We start from the raw sequence: 18826 nt of genomic DNA on the forward strand, positions 1-18826 counted from the left end.
AAAAAGTTACCCCTGAATGTGGAATAAAAGCCGAACCTTGTGCAGCAGGCGCTTCAGTTGTAGATGTTTGAACCCCAGAAACATTATGGCGGAAACCTGTACCAAAGCTGAAAGGCGTGCCCCAACCTTCTGGCATGGAGAAAGATGGAATACCGAATGCAACTGTAGAAACTGGAGTAGTGACTTCAGATGTTACCGTTGCTTGACTATTGGGTGGTGGCGGCTGATTCTGTGCGGCCATTAAAGAGTCAACCAGAGTAGTGAGACTTTCCAACTTTTCCTGAAGAGTGGTCACTGTACCACGGAGCTCAATATTCTCTTGTTCAGAGTGTTCCATTACTCTTCTTCTATTTGAACGAGTATTGTATCTGTGATCTGATTGCGAGCGCGGTCGAGAAACTTTGAGACGCGACAGCTTGACGATCTATTGGAGAAAGATCCAAAAGATGAGACTCTATACAACAGACTCGATATGCAGAATGATGTATGCAAAAAGAAATTTATGATTTTTCCAAACATTTTAAAGATTATTTCCTTGCAAACACAAACAATTCTTTTATTGAAATAATGGGAAATGTTACAACATTGGAGCGTAGCTCCTTACAGAATCAAATGATACATGAAAATCTAAACAAATCTTAAACATCTTCATCAGACGAAGAACCAAATGCATTGTGGAGCTTGAGCTTCATGATTTCTTTCCCATAGTAAGCTTTCAACTCGGCCTTTTCAGCTCTCAGCTTGTCAACCACATTCTTCCAATTGTCAGGTATCGGAGCGTTGCTTGTTGAGCCTTCAAGCTTTTTCTTGCTTTCTTTGATGTATCTTCTGATTGCGGCATCTTTCCGACGGATCTTCTCATCTTTGTTCATGAGCCATCCATCCTGATAATAGAGAGTTTCTTCATGTTCTTTCACTTGTTTCTTCAACTTTCTATTTTCCACATCAGTTCTTTGAAACTTTTCTTTCCAAGCGTCCTTTTCTATCCTCATCTTGGTCAAAGTGTCTTGGTATTCCTCCATAGCGGGAATGTTGGATCGTTGAGGCACCACAGGGAACATGGGTTTTTCATAATCATAAGGCATTTGAAACTCCCTTGCTCTTTTCTTTACCCAACAGGTGTAGGCGCTCGTAGCGATACAGTTCTTTATCTCACCTTTTTCTTTCCATCGGATGTCGTACCAGGCTTTCACCATTTTTGTTTTCAACCCTTGAGGATCATTTCCTTCCTGATAAAAGTAACTTTCCACGGTAGGGCCAATGGGTTTAGTTGAATTTGCATACCCGAGTTGTCGTCGGGCTAGGACCGGATTGTAGTTAATTCCTCCTTGTGTACCAATGAGGGGTACGTTGGCGAATTCTCCACAACTTTCAATGGTTTCTGTACCGCAGCGAGCCAAGGTATACCACTGAATATCATTATTAGTAAGAGACATAAGTCTTTGAGACCAACGTAAACCTTCCCGGTTTTCCGTGAAAATGGGAGACTTAGGTAAGTGTGAAACAATCCATTTGAACAACAGAGGTGCACAACATACAATAATTCCACCACCTTGGTGATTCCTATGATGGACAGAGAAATACATGTCACCAAGCAGAGTCGGAACGGGATTTCCATTCAAAAAGATCTTTATGGCATTGATATCAACAAAGTCGTCGATATTGGGAAACAGAACCAACCCATAGATGAGCAAGGCTAGTACAGCTTCAAAAGCTATCATGCTACCAGTCTCGATGAAATCAAAGGCTCTCTTTATTAGAAACTGTGAAGGCAAACCTGGAAGGTTTCCTTTGGTAGTCCAATTACTCTCTATTTCAGATTTCTTCAAGTGGGTACCTGCTGCAATGACTGGTGACTTAGGAATGGCTTCCAAACCATTGAAAGGTATTTGGTCTGACACAGGAATACCCAAAAGATTGGCATATTCTTCCAAGGTTGGTACCAACTGATAGTCTGGAAAGGTGAAACACCGGTAGACGGGATCATAAAACTGAACCAGAGTTTTGAGAAGTCCTTCATCAACATGAGTGTTCAAGATAGGCAAAAGCTTTCCATGGCTTTTCCTAAAATCAGAAGGATCTTGTACAAAAGACGCTAACTCTTTCAGTCTTTCCACATTAGGCTCTTTGAAACCGTACCTCTTGGTATGCCTTTTTACCCACTCCATAACCTAATCCTATAATGTTTGCAAAGAAAATTCTCTAATTGTTTGGAAAAAATCATGTTTTTATGGAAAAAGATTTTTTTATTTTTTATGGATGTATGAATGCATGGATGCATGGATGCCACATATTCAAACATGGTAACGCAAACATGGTAACGCAAACATGGTACTGTAAACATGGCAACACAAACATGGTAACACAAACATGGTACACACAGGTTCAAAGGTCCAGCGTCACGAGCATGAGGTCAGAGAACCAAATATGGGATAGTTCTAGTTAATCACCTGCAAAACATGTTCTACTGATACGTCAGAGTCTACATTTTTCTTTCGGATATTACCGGCTTTCCACAATTAAACTCATGAGCCAGCAATATTCTCAAGAAAAACTCGTCTGAGTGTGGTTCTCCGCATGACAACTAATCCAAGTCTTCACCTGAATAGTTTCTGCACCACAACCTAATAAGGCCAGGATGGGTTGGGGTTCTACGGTCTCTCAGCTTCTACAGTTCAATGAAAGCAACAATGTCTTCGCAATTAACTCGCTAAACATATATTACAAACAAGGAACCTCCACTGAGCGGAAGGATTCTCACGTGCGCCTGCACATGACTATACCCTCCACCTAATTTCTTATGTGTACTTAATCCGGGTTAGGATTTGTCCATAATGTATCACTTGTAACAGAACCACAGATGTAACGAAACCAAAGAACCAAACATGTAACAAGAATAAAAACAAAACAAATAAAAATAACCCTTTCTTTGGAAATAATAAAAAGATGGTCCCCAGTGAAGTCGCCATTTTTCTGTCGCGGGCGAAAAACCGTTTTGTTCCTCTTTTTTGTGGATGAGACACCTGATGCCTTCTTTGGGCTCGAGTGCTCAAAAAAAATGATTTTTCTTTTGTACCGACCAAACTTTTTATTGTTTCCAAAGTAGGAAAAGGAAAAAAGCTGCAATAACCTAAAAAGTGGGGGAGAGATTCCGGGTAAGAGGGTTGGTTATACGAAGGGAAGGTATTAGCACCCAACGTATCTATAGTACTCTATAGGTTTCTTTGTTTTGTTTATTCCATTCTTGTTGTGGTGGAGGTTCTTGTGAAAAAGATGGGACCTAAGGTGTTTGTTTGATTATGCTCGCAAAGATCATCGCGATCCTCTGCATACATATCCCTTAGAGGGAATCAGAGCATCTGTAGCTCGGGGTCTACGGGTGCTAAGGTTTGAATGGTTTTTTTGTTTTGTTTTGCTCGCCAAGGATCGACCTTGTGCCTACGTATTCTCAAAGGGATGTTGAGAAAGTCAGAGCAATCGTAGTTCCCACTTATGCTAGTGGAAGCAAAGGAAAATAGACAAATGTCGTCTAAATGCTAGATGTATCTAATCTATATCATCACATACATCTGTTTGATTTGTTTGAAAATCTTTTCATTATAAGCCCGGGGCCATGCCACTTAGGGTGCTTAGAATGATAAAGATGTTTTTGTGTTTAACCAGCCTTGTGGCAAAAGTTTCAATGAAGTCAGCCTTGTGACAAAAACTTTGATTAATCAGCCAGCCTTGTGGCAAAAGTTTCAATGAAGTCAGCCTTGTGACAAAAACTTTGATTAATCATCCAGTACGGTGGTAAAACAGTTTGATTGATTAGCCAGCCTTGTGGCAAAAAGAAGTTTGATTGATTAGCCAGCCTTGTGGCAAAAAGTTTGATTGATTGATTGTTTGTGATGATATAGAAGAGATACTCCTATCATAGAGATGAAAAATGTCTAATCTCCTAGGGTATTTGATTTGGATATTGGGGATGCTTATAAGAAGCCCGTGGGTCCTTGTACGAAGCCCAAGAGGAGGCTATCCGAGGGTCCTTGCATTGTAAGCCCAAGAGGAGGCTATGGGAGGGACAATCCAGGGTCCTTGCATTATAAGCCCAAGAGGAGGCTATGGGAGGGTCACTCGTTTGTACAAAGCCCAAGGGGAGGCATGGTATAGTTGGTCTGAGCTCTTAGAGAGATTTCACCGGGAAACCATACTCTATGTCCTAACCTAAACTAGTGGAGATTCTTTGCACGAAGCCCAATAGGAGGCTATGGGGAACCTAGTGTTGTACTAAGTTGAACAAGCACACATATCACACATATGAACAAACATGAACAAGTATTAACAAACATGAACAGGTATGAACAATTATATATATGACAAAGTGTGTGTATATAATGGAGTTTATGAAGGAAATATACCTGTAAGCATGATCCATTTGTATACACAGAGCTCGGGACTCATACTCGAGGAGAGGTCCACTTGAATTTATTCAAAGCTATGTAAACAGGTATTTACAAAGGGGCTTGGGACTTATACCTACATGGAGGCCCATGGTATATTTTTGGGAAGATTTAAAGAAACCTTCATTTTTGGTTTGTTATTCAAAGTTTAAAAACAAACTGATCGAGGTATGTACAAAAAAGGTGTATGTACAAAAAGACGTACAATGAAATACCTAATTTCATGTACTGGAATGGGTATGTACGAAAGGGCTCGGGACTTATACCTACATGGAGGCCCATGTTTTATTTACAAAACATGGTTGACTGTTTTATTTACAGACGCGAGGTTTCGCTTTTGAAAAACTGTTTGAAAGTTTGTTTTGAAAGAAGTTTATTCTGTTTGAAGAAAAACTGTACAAAAAAGAAAAAGGAGTGGGACTTACACTCTCTAATATTCGAGAGGCCCCTGTTTTATTTTCATAAAACAGGGTGGATGGTTTTTGAGATTTATTGTTTTAAAAACTGTTTGGAAGTAATTTGGAAAAAGTTTTCTGTTTGAAAAACTGTACAAAGAAAAAGAAAAGGGACTTATACTCTCTAATATTCGAGAGGCCCCCATCGTTTTGAAAACCAATTGATCAATTAAAAGATTTAATCAAAAGTTTCAAAAAGAAATGGTTTATTGTTTTTGAAAAGAATCGCGATCGCTCGTTTTAAAACGATTTGAATTTTGAAAGAAGTCAATTTAATCAAAAGATCATCCTCAATTAACACTTAGATAATTAGGATTTGCTTCAAAAAATATTTACAAGTTACTAAGTTTGAAAATCAAATGAAAAATAGTATTTAAAAGTATTAAAATTACTTAAAAACAAGTCATTTTAAAACTATTTAAAAATGTATCAAATAAATATTTTTTGATGATTTTTTTTTTGATATTCTTAAAATATATATATTAAACAAAGAGTATGCAAAAAATGAAGTGAAAAAAAATGAATTTTGATTGGTTAAATTAATTGGTGAAGTTGTTAAAGAAAATGAAAGAAAATAGTGTCAAAAAAAATGTTTTGGTCCTGCCAGGGTTTGAACCCACGCCCTCTCTCTCACAACTCAAAACACTTGCCAACTGAGCTGCGCGCGCAGCTTGTTATTCACACGCTTCCATTTAATTATATTTGAAAACAAACATTTGAATTTTTCAAACCAAAAAACGCGCCAAGAACACATCTTCAACTGATTTTTGAAAATCTTTGAAACTGGATTGTTTTGATCAAGTAGATAGTCTATCTTGCTCGGTTTTGGACGAGGAACACAATGGTATCATTTAATTGCATTTATTTTCACTCTAAGATCATTGGTTTTCTGATGAACACGAAGAACCCTAATCTTATGATTCAATCTAAAATTGTGTATAATTGATGAATTGTGAAATTGATTGAGGGCTATTGATCAGTGATAGTGCAGAAACAAGATAGCAACTCAATTTTTCATTTATGATGCATGTATGTATGAGTTTGAAGTTCATAGCACTTACCTTCAAAAACGGCCAAGCTGGGATTCGAATTCTGCAATAGAGGTGTTACAGAAGTTGTTTGATGATCTGGATAGCTTCAATGGACCATATGGAAGGTGTCTGGATGCTTGGAGTGGATTGAAAACATCTGGATCAGTTGGTGGAACCCGATCTGCAGTTGCTTCAAGTATGAATCGAGCTTGGTGATTCTGAAGTTTTTGATTGATGATGAGTGTTGGGATAGTTCATATGTGATATATATGAGGTGTTGGAAGTGTTAGTTTGGACAGATATAGCTTGGTATGGATTTTGGCATGATAAGGTTCAATATATGCAAATATGGAAGTGAGGTAGTGATTTTGAGTTTTGAGGTGTTTTTGGGTGTATGAGTGATTCAAACACATCCCATATGGTGTTTATGGTTTGCTAGAATCATCACTTTGGCCATAGCTTCAAGGATTTGGAGGTTGACATTTCTACCTCTTTGAAACTTAAGAAACTTGCATTCTAAGAAAGAAGAGAGAAAACCTATAATTGTGAGGTTTTGGTGTGATTTGAAGAGTGATTTGCATCTCTATTTATAGGCCAAGAGTTCTGAACTCAGACCTTTGCAAGTTGATCAAGAATTGGTGATTTGGCTTAAGAGATAAAAAGGAATCTTTTACATTTAATGCAAAATGGTTAAAGTGACCAAACCATGGTTAAAACTCTAGCTTCTTATCCTCTTCCATTCTGATCTTCTAATCAGAAAATATCTCTCAATTATTGCTTCTATGCATCATTGCTTGGATTATAGGTCATGTAGTCTTGAAACTTAGTGAAAAATGGTGAAAATTCAAGTGAAAAAGTTCACTAATGTCAAAATTCAAAACCATGGCTACACTCCATATTTTTTCATGCTCTTGGACATTTTGGAAAGCTCATATTACACACTTCAAAACCCTAGTTGAAAGTTTCTTCAAGATCCTTAAGGAAGTGGGTGAAAAAGATCCATGAACTTTGAAGAAAGTGAGATTTTAAGTGCATTTTTCAAAAGATGCCAACTTTGAAGCTCCATTTCTCTTAAATGGTGGATCTTTTGGAAAAAAATTATATGTGTCAAAGTTGTTCATTGGATCAAAATCTACAACTTTCATGTTGGAAGTTTTTTTCAGTTTGTAGGTGAAATTTTGAGAAATTCCCTTCCAAAGTTTGGAAAAAACCATTGAAAAACACTTAGAAATTTTTCTAAGTATGAAAAGTCAAACTTTTGACTTTTGATTCTTGATTGATTTTATTGATTTTCCTTGATCAAATGACTTCATATATCATATATTGATGATTCAAAACTTCAAAAGTCATGGTTGACCAAAATTCCCAAAAGTCAAAGGTGTTCTTGTACAGTTGACTTTTTCAGACGAATCGCGTTTCTGGAGATTTCAAATGAAACAGGCTAATCTCACCAAATGAATGGTATGAATGGATCACATTGAAGCATTAGAGGATATTGAGCCATGGTTTGAGTTGTAGCACCATGTCCTGATTAAAAAGTCAGTGGTTCAGTGAATTAGGTCAAAAACCCTAATTGTCGACCTGATGAAATTGATGACTGTGGATCTTGAATTGAGATGTAATTTCCATTGTATATTGTCATAGGGATTATTTGAGGATGATTGAAACCTTTGATTGACTTCCTGGGGGTTTTTAGGGTTTCCCAAATGTGATCCCTGATTTCAGTCCCTGATAGTTCAAAACCCTGATCTGAGGATTTGTCTGATCAATCTTTGTGTAGAAGATGTTATGAGCCAATGGATTAAGTCAAAATGATGCACTTGAGGTCTTGATATCATGTCCCAAGTCATTAGATCAAATCCTGAGCAAAAGTCAGGAGTATGCTAACTTCAGTCAAAACCCTAATTCAGTCGATTCAGAGCCTTTGAGCTTGTTGAGATGGATTTTTTAGGACCAAATGTTAATTGTTGATGAAGATGATTCATTTGAGATGAAGGGAGAACAAAACCCTAATTGATTGTTACTTGTACTGATGAGTGTTTTCTTGATTAAACCCTGCTGAGTCACAAGTAGCAAACACAAGCTAATGCAATTTGTTAGAGATGCAAATGATGCATATGCAATGATATGAGGTGGTATCTTAGGTCAAAAATTGGGGTATGACAAGCGTGACAATGCTTTTTTCTCCCCCCTTTATTCTGTGAATGAGGTCTTGTTATATAGGGATTGAGAAGTGAGGGTGAGATTGTAAATTGAGGATGAAGAGAGGATAAGCATGAGCATTTTTCGATCCACTATTTCCGGAGTGGAATCAAAAACGCGTGAGGAATTTTCACGAGTGAAACCTGATGCTGTGAAGATATTTTCTTTGTTTTGTCTGTAGTGTGATGTCATGCAATTCCTCTTGATGGTGAAAAAACGTGAACATGGCTTTTGCTGGAAAACTTTCATCGTGTGAAGCATTTGAGATGGGTCCCAACAGATTTTCTCATGACTAAAAAAGTCTTGGACTTGAATCAATGTTTACAAATGGGCCTTGAAACATTGTACCAAATACTCTTGAATTGGACCTTCACTTTTATAAGAAATGCACCTAAAAAACAAAAAGTAGCAAGTAATAATAAAACAAAAATAAAATTGTTTTAACATTTTAATAGAAGTTCAAAATAAATTGAACTAAAATTAAAATATTAAAATCATGCAATGGTTAGTCTATATAAAAAAACTATAAAGTGTGAGATGATGTATGAAATGAATGAATTATATATTTTTTAAATTTTGAATGAGAATGATGCAAATGCATATATGACGCTACATATATTTTTTTTTTGAATTTTTGAGATAAAATAAGAATACTAAATGTAAATGATGCAGATAAAAAGTCGGGGGCAAAATTTAAGGTACAACAGCTGCCCCTATTTAATTATCTTTAGCCATGTAGCTTGAATGACTTAGTCATCAAGATATCAGGCAGAAGATAATTAAATACTTAAAACCTGAATTTTGCCCCTTGATGCAAATATATGTTATGCCATGAATGCAGAGACTCTTTTTTTTTTTGTTTTTGTATGATATGAGACAGACTCGAATCTCTGTGGGGAATATCGCACCACGAGAGACAAACTATTGATGGGGAAACATGGTACAAGACACAAGAACTCCGTAAGGGAATAAACAAAAGGAAAGAGTAATAGACTCGAGTAAAAGAAACAGCTGGGGAAAAGATAAGCGTACCCAGGAATAAAACTGGACTTCGCAAGGGAAAGAGATAGTCAACAAAAGCTTTCAAGAGTAAAACATGAAAGGAAATCTAGACAGAAGATCAACAGAGAAATTCAGAATGAAAGATCTCTGAAACCCACATCAAAAATCATTCAAGAGTAAAACGAGAATGAATTTGGAAAGGAAGATACACAACAAAGGCAATCAAGATAAAACATGACTGGACTTCGAGGAGAGAATATATGAGGCATTCAAGATAAATCATGAATGGATAACGTAAAGGGCAATCAAGATAAAACATGATTGGATAACATCAAAGGCAATCAAGATAAAACATGATTGAGCAGCATCAAAGGTAATCAGGAGTAAAACATGATTGAACTTTGAGAAGAATGTATCAGAGACGTTCAAGATAAAGCACGATCGAAGCAGCATCAAATGACAATCAAGATAAAACATGATTGAAGGGAACCAAGATAAATCATGGTGTAAGAGATCAGGATAAAGCATGATTGGAGGCAATCAAGATAAAACATGATTGAAGGGAACCAAGATAAAACATGGTGTAAGCGATCAGGATAAAGCATGATCGGAGACAATCAAGATAAAACATGATTGAAGAGAACCAAGATAAAACATGGTGTAAGCGATCAGGATAAAGCATGATCGGAGACAATCAAGATAAAACATGTTTGAAGAGAACCAAGAAAAAGCATGGTTGAAAGCGATCAGGATAAAGCAAGATCGGAGACAATCAAGATAAAACATGATTGAAGGTCACCAAGATAAAACATGGTCGAAAGCGATCAGGATAAAGCAAGATCGGAGACAATCAAGATAAAACATGATTGAAGGGAACCAAGATAAAGCATGGTTGAAAGCGATCAGGATAAAGCATGATCGGAGACAATCAAGATAAAACATGATTGAAGAGAACCAAGATAAAGCATGGTGGAAATCTTTCAAGAATGGCACTGAAAGAAGAGAGAGAAATCATAACATCCAGGAATGGAACTGAATGAAGAAAGGATACATCTAGGAACAACACTAGACGAAGAAGACAAACAATTATCTGTTTTGGATAGGTGCCAAGTAAGTTGGACTTTGATCTCAAGGTGAAGACGTTGATAGCAACAGGACCTCGGAAAATGTAAATGAGTATGAAATTTGTTTCAATGCATGATGTTTGAATTTTTCTATGCATGATATATGATCAACGCAGTGCAATTGTTGGTGATAACTGATGGAGACTCTTTTGTGAGGAAATATTGGGACCCTGATTCCTCAACACGAGAACTCTGCCAACTCTGCTTGGGAAGAAGATGCTTAAACACACTTCTATTACACGGGTAACTATATCAAAATGATGATCCTTTGAGAAGGACTGATAAAACTGCTTGGGGATTGCTGAAGAAGATTGTCCTTGATTGACTGATTGTTGCAAGTTAACTAATCATGGCTTCAGTTGAACTGTACTGGGGATGAACTGATCATGGCTTCAATTCTTGAAATGCATGTTGGGATGGCTTGCCCCAGTATAAGTCTTGAAAGGATATTATGATCAATAAATCTTGGCTGAACATCTGAACAACAGGATCTTGCAATAATGTGCCCCTAATAGGATCACTGATCAAGTTTCTCGACTGTTTGAACTTCCTGAAAGGTGAGTGCTTACTTGCAAATAAAATGTTCATTCAAGAATGGTAATTTTAATACAATGCTCAAAACATATTTTTGAAATCAAAATCATTATTGGAATGATGTCATTGATGTAAAGCAAATGGAATCACTGGTCAAAACATAGAGGTTAAGACATTCAAAGTGAAAGATAAAGCAAAGGCATGATATCAAAACAAATGATTAGCAAATCTCATGGGAGTCAGCTTACGCAACCTTGTTGTAGTATGCTTTCAAACAAACCTTGCTTCAATTAGGTCTTTTAAAGGTTGTAACGTGGTCAGGTTCACGGTTTTAGAAACAAAGGATATAAGGATCAAAATTTGATTGTACCCATCCCATCTTCATGATGGTCTCCAGTCCTAAAACTCAGTTAATTTAACCTATGCATTCAGGTTCCAAAAGACCTCTGGAATTGCACCTTTGATAATGATGATAGTTCATAAGCAAAGATAACTTTAGAGATTGCAGTCACTTCTTCCTTTTGATAATCACAACATTGTGTTTGTTCAAGAATTTATTGACTTCTCTTTTTTCATCTTTTTCTTTTGATATCCCTAACTTTTGCCTGAACTGTCTATTTTTGAACTTACAGTCAGCGGGATGCCCTTATTTTTGCCTAAGTCATTTTTTTGGATTTTTGACTTAGCAGGCTTTTCTTTTATTTTTTTTAATACACATTTTCTTTGAAAGATAGCGACTTCCTTCCTTAATGATTGATGAACCATCATTGGCTTTTGATTGACATCTCCAACACTTCGTTGACGTATGCGGAGGAAAGCTTGTGATTGAAACCTTTGTTGAAAGGTGTACTGAATGATTCTCTTAAAATAGAATGCACAGTCAAATTAACTGAGAACTACCCTGCCCCAGGTTTAAAATGCGGATTTTTTCGTATAGAAAGAAACTTCTACTTCGAAGGCTCAAAGGGGTTAACAAGGGATTAACTTCCTTATTTCTCCAGTGTTTGGGAATTGAAACAATGCCTGTACATCATCAACAAAGTTTTATTTGAAAGCATACAGATCAACAACTTGGGTATTTCGTTGTCATCATCCTCCCTCAAATCTCTGCATAAAACACAAGTTTGATAGAGAAAGCAAATAGAACAATTTTTTTTTTGTAAGAGAAGGTATAAACATAAACATAGTGGAGGTAAATGAATTCAAAATATGCAATGTTCATTTCATTAAATTTAACATTCAAGAATAAACAAGTTTGAAAGTAAACAATACAATAAAGGAGATGCAAACAGTTAAGAAACAAAGGCCTAGTGACTAATCAGCAACAAAGATGAGCTATCCTGTCTGAAACACTTGGCTTTAGGAATATTTGGCTTTGACTTGTCTTCAGCCAATTTGATCTGGAAAATGATTAGTGACAACACTGGGACCAACACCCATGAAAGATAAAACATTTGTCCTCATCAACTCTTGAACTCTAGTCTTCAATGCACAACAACCATCTAAATCATGATCTACACCACCTTGATGAAACTCACAGCAAAGATCAGACTGGAATCCTTTGGAAGGAGGATCTCGAGGAGGAGGCATGAATCTTGTTGTGATCAACCCTTTTCGAACCAAAACAGGATATAATTCAGTGCATGACATAGGAATAGGATCAAAGCGAGTCCTATCACGATTCTGATCTTGTTTCTGCTTTTTGTTCCCTGGAGAAGGAATAGACAATGGATGTTGATGCAGAGTCCTACGAAGCACTGATTGAGGAAAGCAAACAGGCGTTTCCTTCTCTACTCCAAAATATGAATTACACGACATAACAGATGGTTTCCCTTGAGTTGGAGTAGCAACGGAAAGGGCTAAAGGAATACCCACTTGCTTTGTAACAATCAGAGGAAAGTTGCATTCTCTCTTCAACAAGACTTGCAGGGTTTCCATAATCTGATTCATCTGGCTTTTCAACTGGCTGACCTCTGCTCTTAGCAACTCTTGGTCTTGTTGAAGTTCTTCCATACTTTTCAGATACATGCTTTTGGTTCAATGTGTCGAGGAATCAGCTTGACAGTAGACAAACAACTCTGAAGATGGAGACAAACAAGGATAAGTTTTCTGGACAACCTGGATAAATGCATGAAGTATGCAAATGATGCAATGCAAATGCAATGTTTGTTTTTGTTAATGTTTGATTTTCAAAGAATTCAAGTTATTAATTTGTAAACATCAAAGCGTGAAGGAAGTAAATCCCAAATTGGATCAAAGTAATGATCAAGTTATCATCAAGATCAATCATCCATTTTGGTGGATTAGGGTTTTCACCCCATCAACACCCAAGATCCATTGAGTTTGATGAAACTTATGATGTTTACAAAGAAAGACCTATGAGTTCCTTGGAAATCAAACGAATGCATGGTTTATGTATCCATCATAATCAAGGTCACACAGGGTCACACAAACAAGGTTCAAAGTCACGAGCATGGAGCCATGGTTAAGAACCACCCATAAAGGTATGTGCTAAGGATTTTTGTACCTGTACAACGGGTTCTACAAAGTTCCCAAGGTCTGCATTCCATCTCGAGAATATTATCGGCTTAAGCGACTTACTCACCAACCAATAATATTCTAAAGAGAAACTCGCTCGAGTGTAGTATCGCGTGACAACCAATTAGGACTTCACCCAAATAGTCTCCGCACTACGTCCTAAAAGGCTAAGATGGGTTAAGGTATTCTAAGGTCCTCAGCTTTACAGACCAAACCAAAAGTAACAATGCTTTCACGACTGACTCGTTCAACACTATCACCTTTAGCCAAGCCATTCTCCACTGAGTTGTGGGTCTCAAGTCAGCTCACGAAGGAATAACTCCACATAAGCCAAAATGACTATACCACATCCTATCTTAATGTACACTCAAGTCCGGGTATAGGACTTATCTCACACAAGTATCAACCAAGCACCCATATAAGCAAATATATATACAAAAAGAAAGATATATACAAAAAGAAATAGCAAACAAGAAGCAATAACTTAAACACACAGATAAACAAAATAGGCTAAACCCACTTAGAGAAGTCCCCAGCAGAGTCGCCACTTTTCTGTAGCGGCGGAAAATTTGAGTTTAAGTCATTGGTTAACTTACCTCGTTTAAAAGCAAGAGTCGCCACCGAACTTTTTTGATTCCAAAATAGGAAAGGGAAAAAACTCGAAAAAAACTACAAAAAGAAATCTGGATAAGGGGGTTGGTTATGCAAGGGGAAGGTGTTAGCACCCCTCACATCTGTGGTACTCCACAGGAACCTTTTGAAAATCTGTGTTTGAAAGTTAAAGCGATTTTGTTTGCTAAAAAGAAAGAAATAAGAAAAGAAAAGGTTATTTACAAAAGTTTGCTCGGCAAGACATAAACATCTTGTGCCTACATACCTCCTAAGTGCAATGGAGAAGTCAGAGCATTTGTAGTTCTGCTCAAAAGTTTTGAAAAAGAGTTTTATTGAAAACAAGTTTTTAAAAGAAAAAGAGTGCAAGAGCACAAAACAGTTTAAAGAAGATCACATGACAAAAGTCAAGGTTTTTATGAAAAGAGTTTTGAAAACAGGTCGATGGCGGTGCACAAGGCACTCGACTTACAAAGAGTTGGTTAGGGGCTTGGTATATGGACCAAGTAATGCGGGGGTGAACATTTTTATTTAAAAAAGAAGATGGAAGAAGTAAATGAAACATACAAGCTCATACAGGTAAAATCCATACAAGCATAAGGGTTCAAACATAAAGGAATGAACATGAAAGAGGTAAAATAAGAGTGTACATGCAAGTGTGCATGTGTAAGTACGGTTGATGGCGATGCGTGAAGTGCAATCGACTTATGGTAGAAAACGGCTAAGAACCTAATATTCTTTTATTTTGAAAAACGGTTAAAGCATGCAAGCAATAATAAAATAAAGCGGTAAAGGAAAGCGATAAAAATATTACAAGGCCTCGGGGATGGGGATTACACACTTAAACGAATGGGGATGAAAATTAACTACTAATTATTACAACTCAATCGAAAATTAAAGCGGAAAATAAAAGGATAATATATACAAAAATTAAAATGAGATATAAATGTCCACAATAAAGTTCAATGGCTCAAGGATAGTGGTACCTCACGAAAGTCAAGAAAACATTAGCAACGGATATATATAATGATGCATGAATAAATGACAAAAATATACTAACAAATATTAATCGAAAATAATTAAAGAAAATATAAAAAATAAGCATATTAAATTCTAAAAGAAAATTTAACTAAAACAAACATATTTTTGGTGGTTTTAATATGAAAAATAGAATCTAAATCTAAACATATTTTTGGTATTTTTGATGATAGTAGAAAAATAAAATCTAATTAAGCATATTTTTATATTTTTGAAGATTTGGAAATAACAACAAAAAATTAAAAGGTACTAAACCAAAAAACAACTAAAAATGGGCTCAAGAATAAACATAACAAAGGGGGGTGTAAGTAGCAGGGGCGTTAGGCCCATAAGAGAGAAGGCCCAAGATTCAAATTGAATGCAGCCAAGGGGAGTGTGGCTGCGGTATCAGATGTGTGAAAAGAAAAACGGACAGGGCCTTCTATCACAAAGCCCAAACGAAAATAAACCCTAGAGATGACTAAATGGTCCGCCTCCCTGTCATCTTTCTCACAATTCTCTCTGTTTATCTCTCAAGTTTTTTTCCAGAATAAACCTCTCATCTCAAATAATCTCTCATCTACTCAAATCGGACGAACGAAACAAATAACAACAATTCTTTCATCAAAATCTCACGCCTTATTTCTTCCTCTCACTCGATCTCTCTTACAACGAACAGAACAACAAACGGAATCAAACAAAGGCAAGCAAAAGCAGAGTATGCACAAAAATGCAACAGCAACAGCTCGTAAAGGAAGCAAACCACCACAATACATCATACATGAGTCCACATATAATATCATCACATACTATAACGTAAGTGCGAGCGAAGATTGAAGAAATTACCGATCCGAAAGTTATCGGAGGAAGAAGAATCCGGGTGAATCTGTCTTACTTTGTCTTTGCTTTGATTTTCTTTTCAGCTTCTCCGCGTGTTGATGTCATCGATGTTGATGTTGTTGTTGCTCGCGTGTAGATCGCGATTGGGTTGAGTCCGCTGGTGTCGTGGTATGGTTGTTTTGCCGCTTCTGATGATGTTGACGATAATGCGAGCCTGGTTCTGATGATGATGTTGCTTTGGATCGGTGAAGGTGATTGAGTTGTTGTTACGATTTGCAAGGTATGGTGATGGACGGGAGTCTGGTATGAATGAAGGTTTGGATATGGTGTGGAATGTGTGGTTTCTGTGAGGTGGTGTTTGAGTTGAAGTTTGTGTAGATGAAGGTTTTAGCGTGATTTGCAGGTTGAAGGTTTGAATGATGGTAATGAAGTTTGCCTGGAGGAAGATTTCTAGAGTGATTTTGGCAGCGTGACAATGCTTTTTTCTTCCCCCCTTTATTCTGTGAATGAGGTCTTGTTATATAGGGATTGAGAAGTGAGGGTGAGATCGTAAATTGAGGATGAAGAGAGGATAAGCATGAGCATTTTTCGATCCACTATTTCCGGAGTGGAATCAAAAACGCGTGAGGAATTTTCACGAGTGAAACCTGATGCTGTGAAGATATTTTCTTTGTTTTGTCTGTAGTGTGATGTCATGCAATTCCTCTTGATGGTGAAAAAACGTGAACATGGCTTTTGCTGGAAAACTTTCATCGTGTGAAGCATTTGAGATGGGTCCCAACAGATTTTCTCATGACTAAAAAAGTCTTGGACTTGAATCAATGTTTACAAATGGGCCTTGAAACATTGTACCAAATACTCTTGAATTGGACCTTCACTTTTATAAGAAATGCACCTAAAAAACAAAAAGTAGCAAGTAATAATAAAACAAAAATAAAATTGTTTTAACATTTTAATAGAAGTTCAAAATAAATTGAACTAAAATTAAAATATTAAAATCATGCAATGGTTAGTCTATATAAAAAAACTATAAAGTGTGAGATGATGTATGAAATGAATGAATTATATATTTTTTAAATTTTGAATGAGAATGATGCAAATGCATATATGACGCTACATTTTTTTTTTTTTGAATTTTTGAGATAAAATAAGAATACTAAATGTAAATGATGCAGATAAAAAGTCGGGGGCAAAATTTAGGGTACAACAGTTATGTGAACCTGAAATAAATTTATGGCTTCATTTACAAGTTTAAAAATATTGATTCCTTAGTGGTCAGAAAATAAATCTTTAATCTTTAACGTGTATTGCAGACCATATATAAATAATTATATTTAAAACATTTCAACATTAAATAGGAAAACACTTTTCAACTAGGATTTAAATTACTTCAAACTTATATTCCTTCCTCCTAGTATAGTCGGTACATATAAAATGGTAATTTGAATTTAAATTAATTCAGACATAACTTAAAGAAGCCCTTAATTAATTTCAATAATAAGTATATTTTAACAACTAAATGCATAGCATAACCAACCATCTACTTAATACAATTAAAAGATTAAATCTGTCCTATAAAATAGGACTTTTTTATTCTAACTTAAAATTAAACAGTAACTCTTTCACTCCATGCCCCCAAGTTATAACTAGTTTTTTGTTATTCAAGTTTTCACTCCAAATAAAATTCTCTCTAAAGAATATTTAATCATACAACTAAAGTGGAAAGTGAGTCTAGCTAAATCTGGCAATACCTAACCTACAATAATACATGTTGATGCTTTTGCGTGATAACAATGAATATCGAAACTGTCCAAAATCTATATACAATATATGAAAACTTTCATTTGAAATAAAATAATTTATAAAATAGTAATACATTTTGTTGTATTTTCGAAAGGAAAGGATAAAATTTGAGAGGGGATGTGTTTTGTAAAAACATACTATTTTATAAATTAGTAAATGGTTTTGTCTGATAGACAAATTTCGAGAAAAAGTCAAGATAGTAAAATTGCAATATCTTGTAAACAGTCAGTATTATTATTCGTTTATATTAATGGTGCAAATGTAACTAGAGATAGAAAATAAATATATTAGGGTTTGTAAACAGTGGTCTAACACAGCTATCACTGGTTGGCACTTGGCAAGAATAAGTAAACCGAAAATGGTGTGGGGGCAATGTCACATGCTATACACCAGATTCCAGTTTTAAAGTGGGTCTTCACATTATATAAAACTTTATATTTTTAGTTATTTATTTTGATACATTATACAGCAATAGAAAAAAATTGTTACGTGAGAATCTGACCAAAGTAATTACGAGAAATTATACAAAATAGTACGATTTTTATTATTTCAAAACTTGATGCAAAGATGAGAAAAAGAAAAAGATTAATTAAAACAAAACTAGTCTATGAAAGGAGTAAATGTGATTTTCTAGTTCATATCTATGCACAATCTGTGTGATCCTTAATAGTCTAATTAGACCTTTGACACGTGGTTCCGTTTATTTTAATAATAACTCACGTTTTTTTTTTTAAAAACCACCTTCCGGAACATTGTTCTGCAATACCACATTAATTAAACCATTTTGCATGCTATTACTTGTTTCCTCTATATTTAAAGGTAAGAAACTAAAAAAACCCTTCTTTAAAAAAAATGTTTTATCCTACATATGGGCGGATGCACATATTGTGTTAAGGGGGCTTCAGCCCCCACAAAGACAAAAAATTGTTTGTTACAAATAACTAAATTTTTCCATTTGCCTCATTAAAAATATTTGTTATTTATTTAAATCAATCTTAAATAAAATAAAATAATAATTATTAATTATTATGTTTAATTAGATACACTTATGTAACATTAAATACATACCACAATATAAATTTAAATATAAATTTAAAATTGATTGTCATGATGTGTAGACCGATGAGAAATTTATTTGCATATATATCTAATTATTAAAGTGTCATTTTTTTTATAGATCATTTCTTAATTATTTTTACAAATATTTGCATATGATGTGTAAAAAATAT

The sequence above is a fragment of the Vicia villosa genome, linkage group LG3, assembly GCF_029867415.1.
Source record: "Vicia villosa cultivar HV-30 ecotype Madison, WI linkage group LG3, Vvil1.0, whole genome shotgun sequence".
Taxonomy (NCBI): domain Eukaryota; kingdom Viridiplantae; phylum Streptophyta; class Magnoliopsida; order Fabales; family Fabaceae; genus Vicia; species Vicia villosa.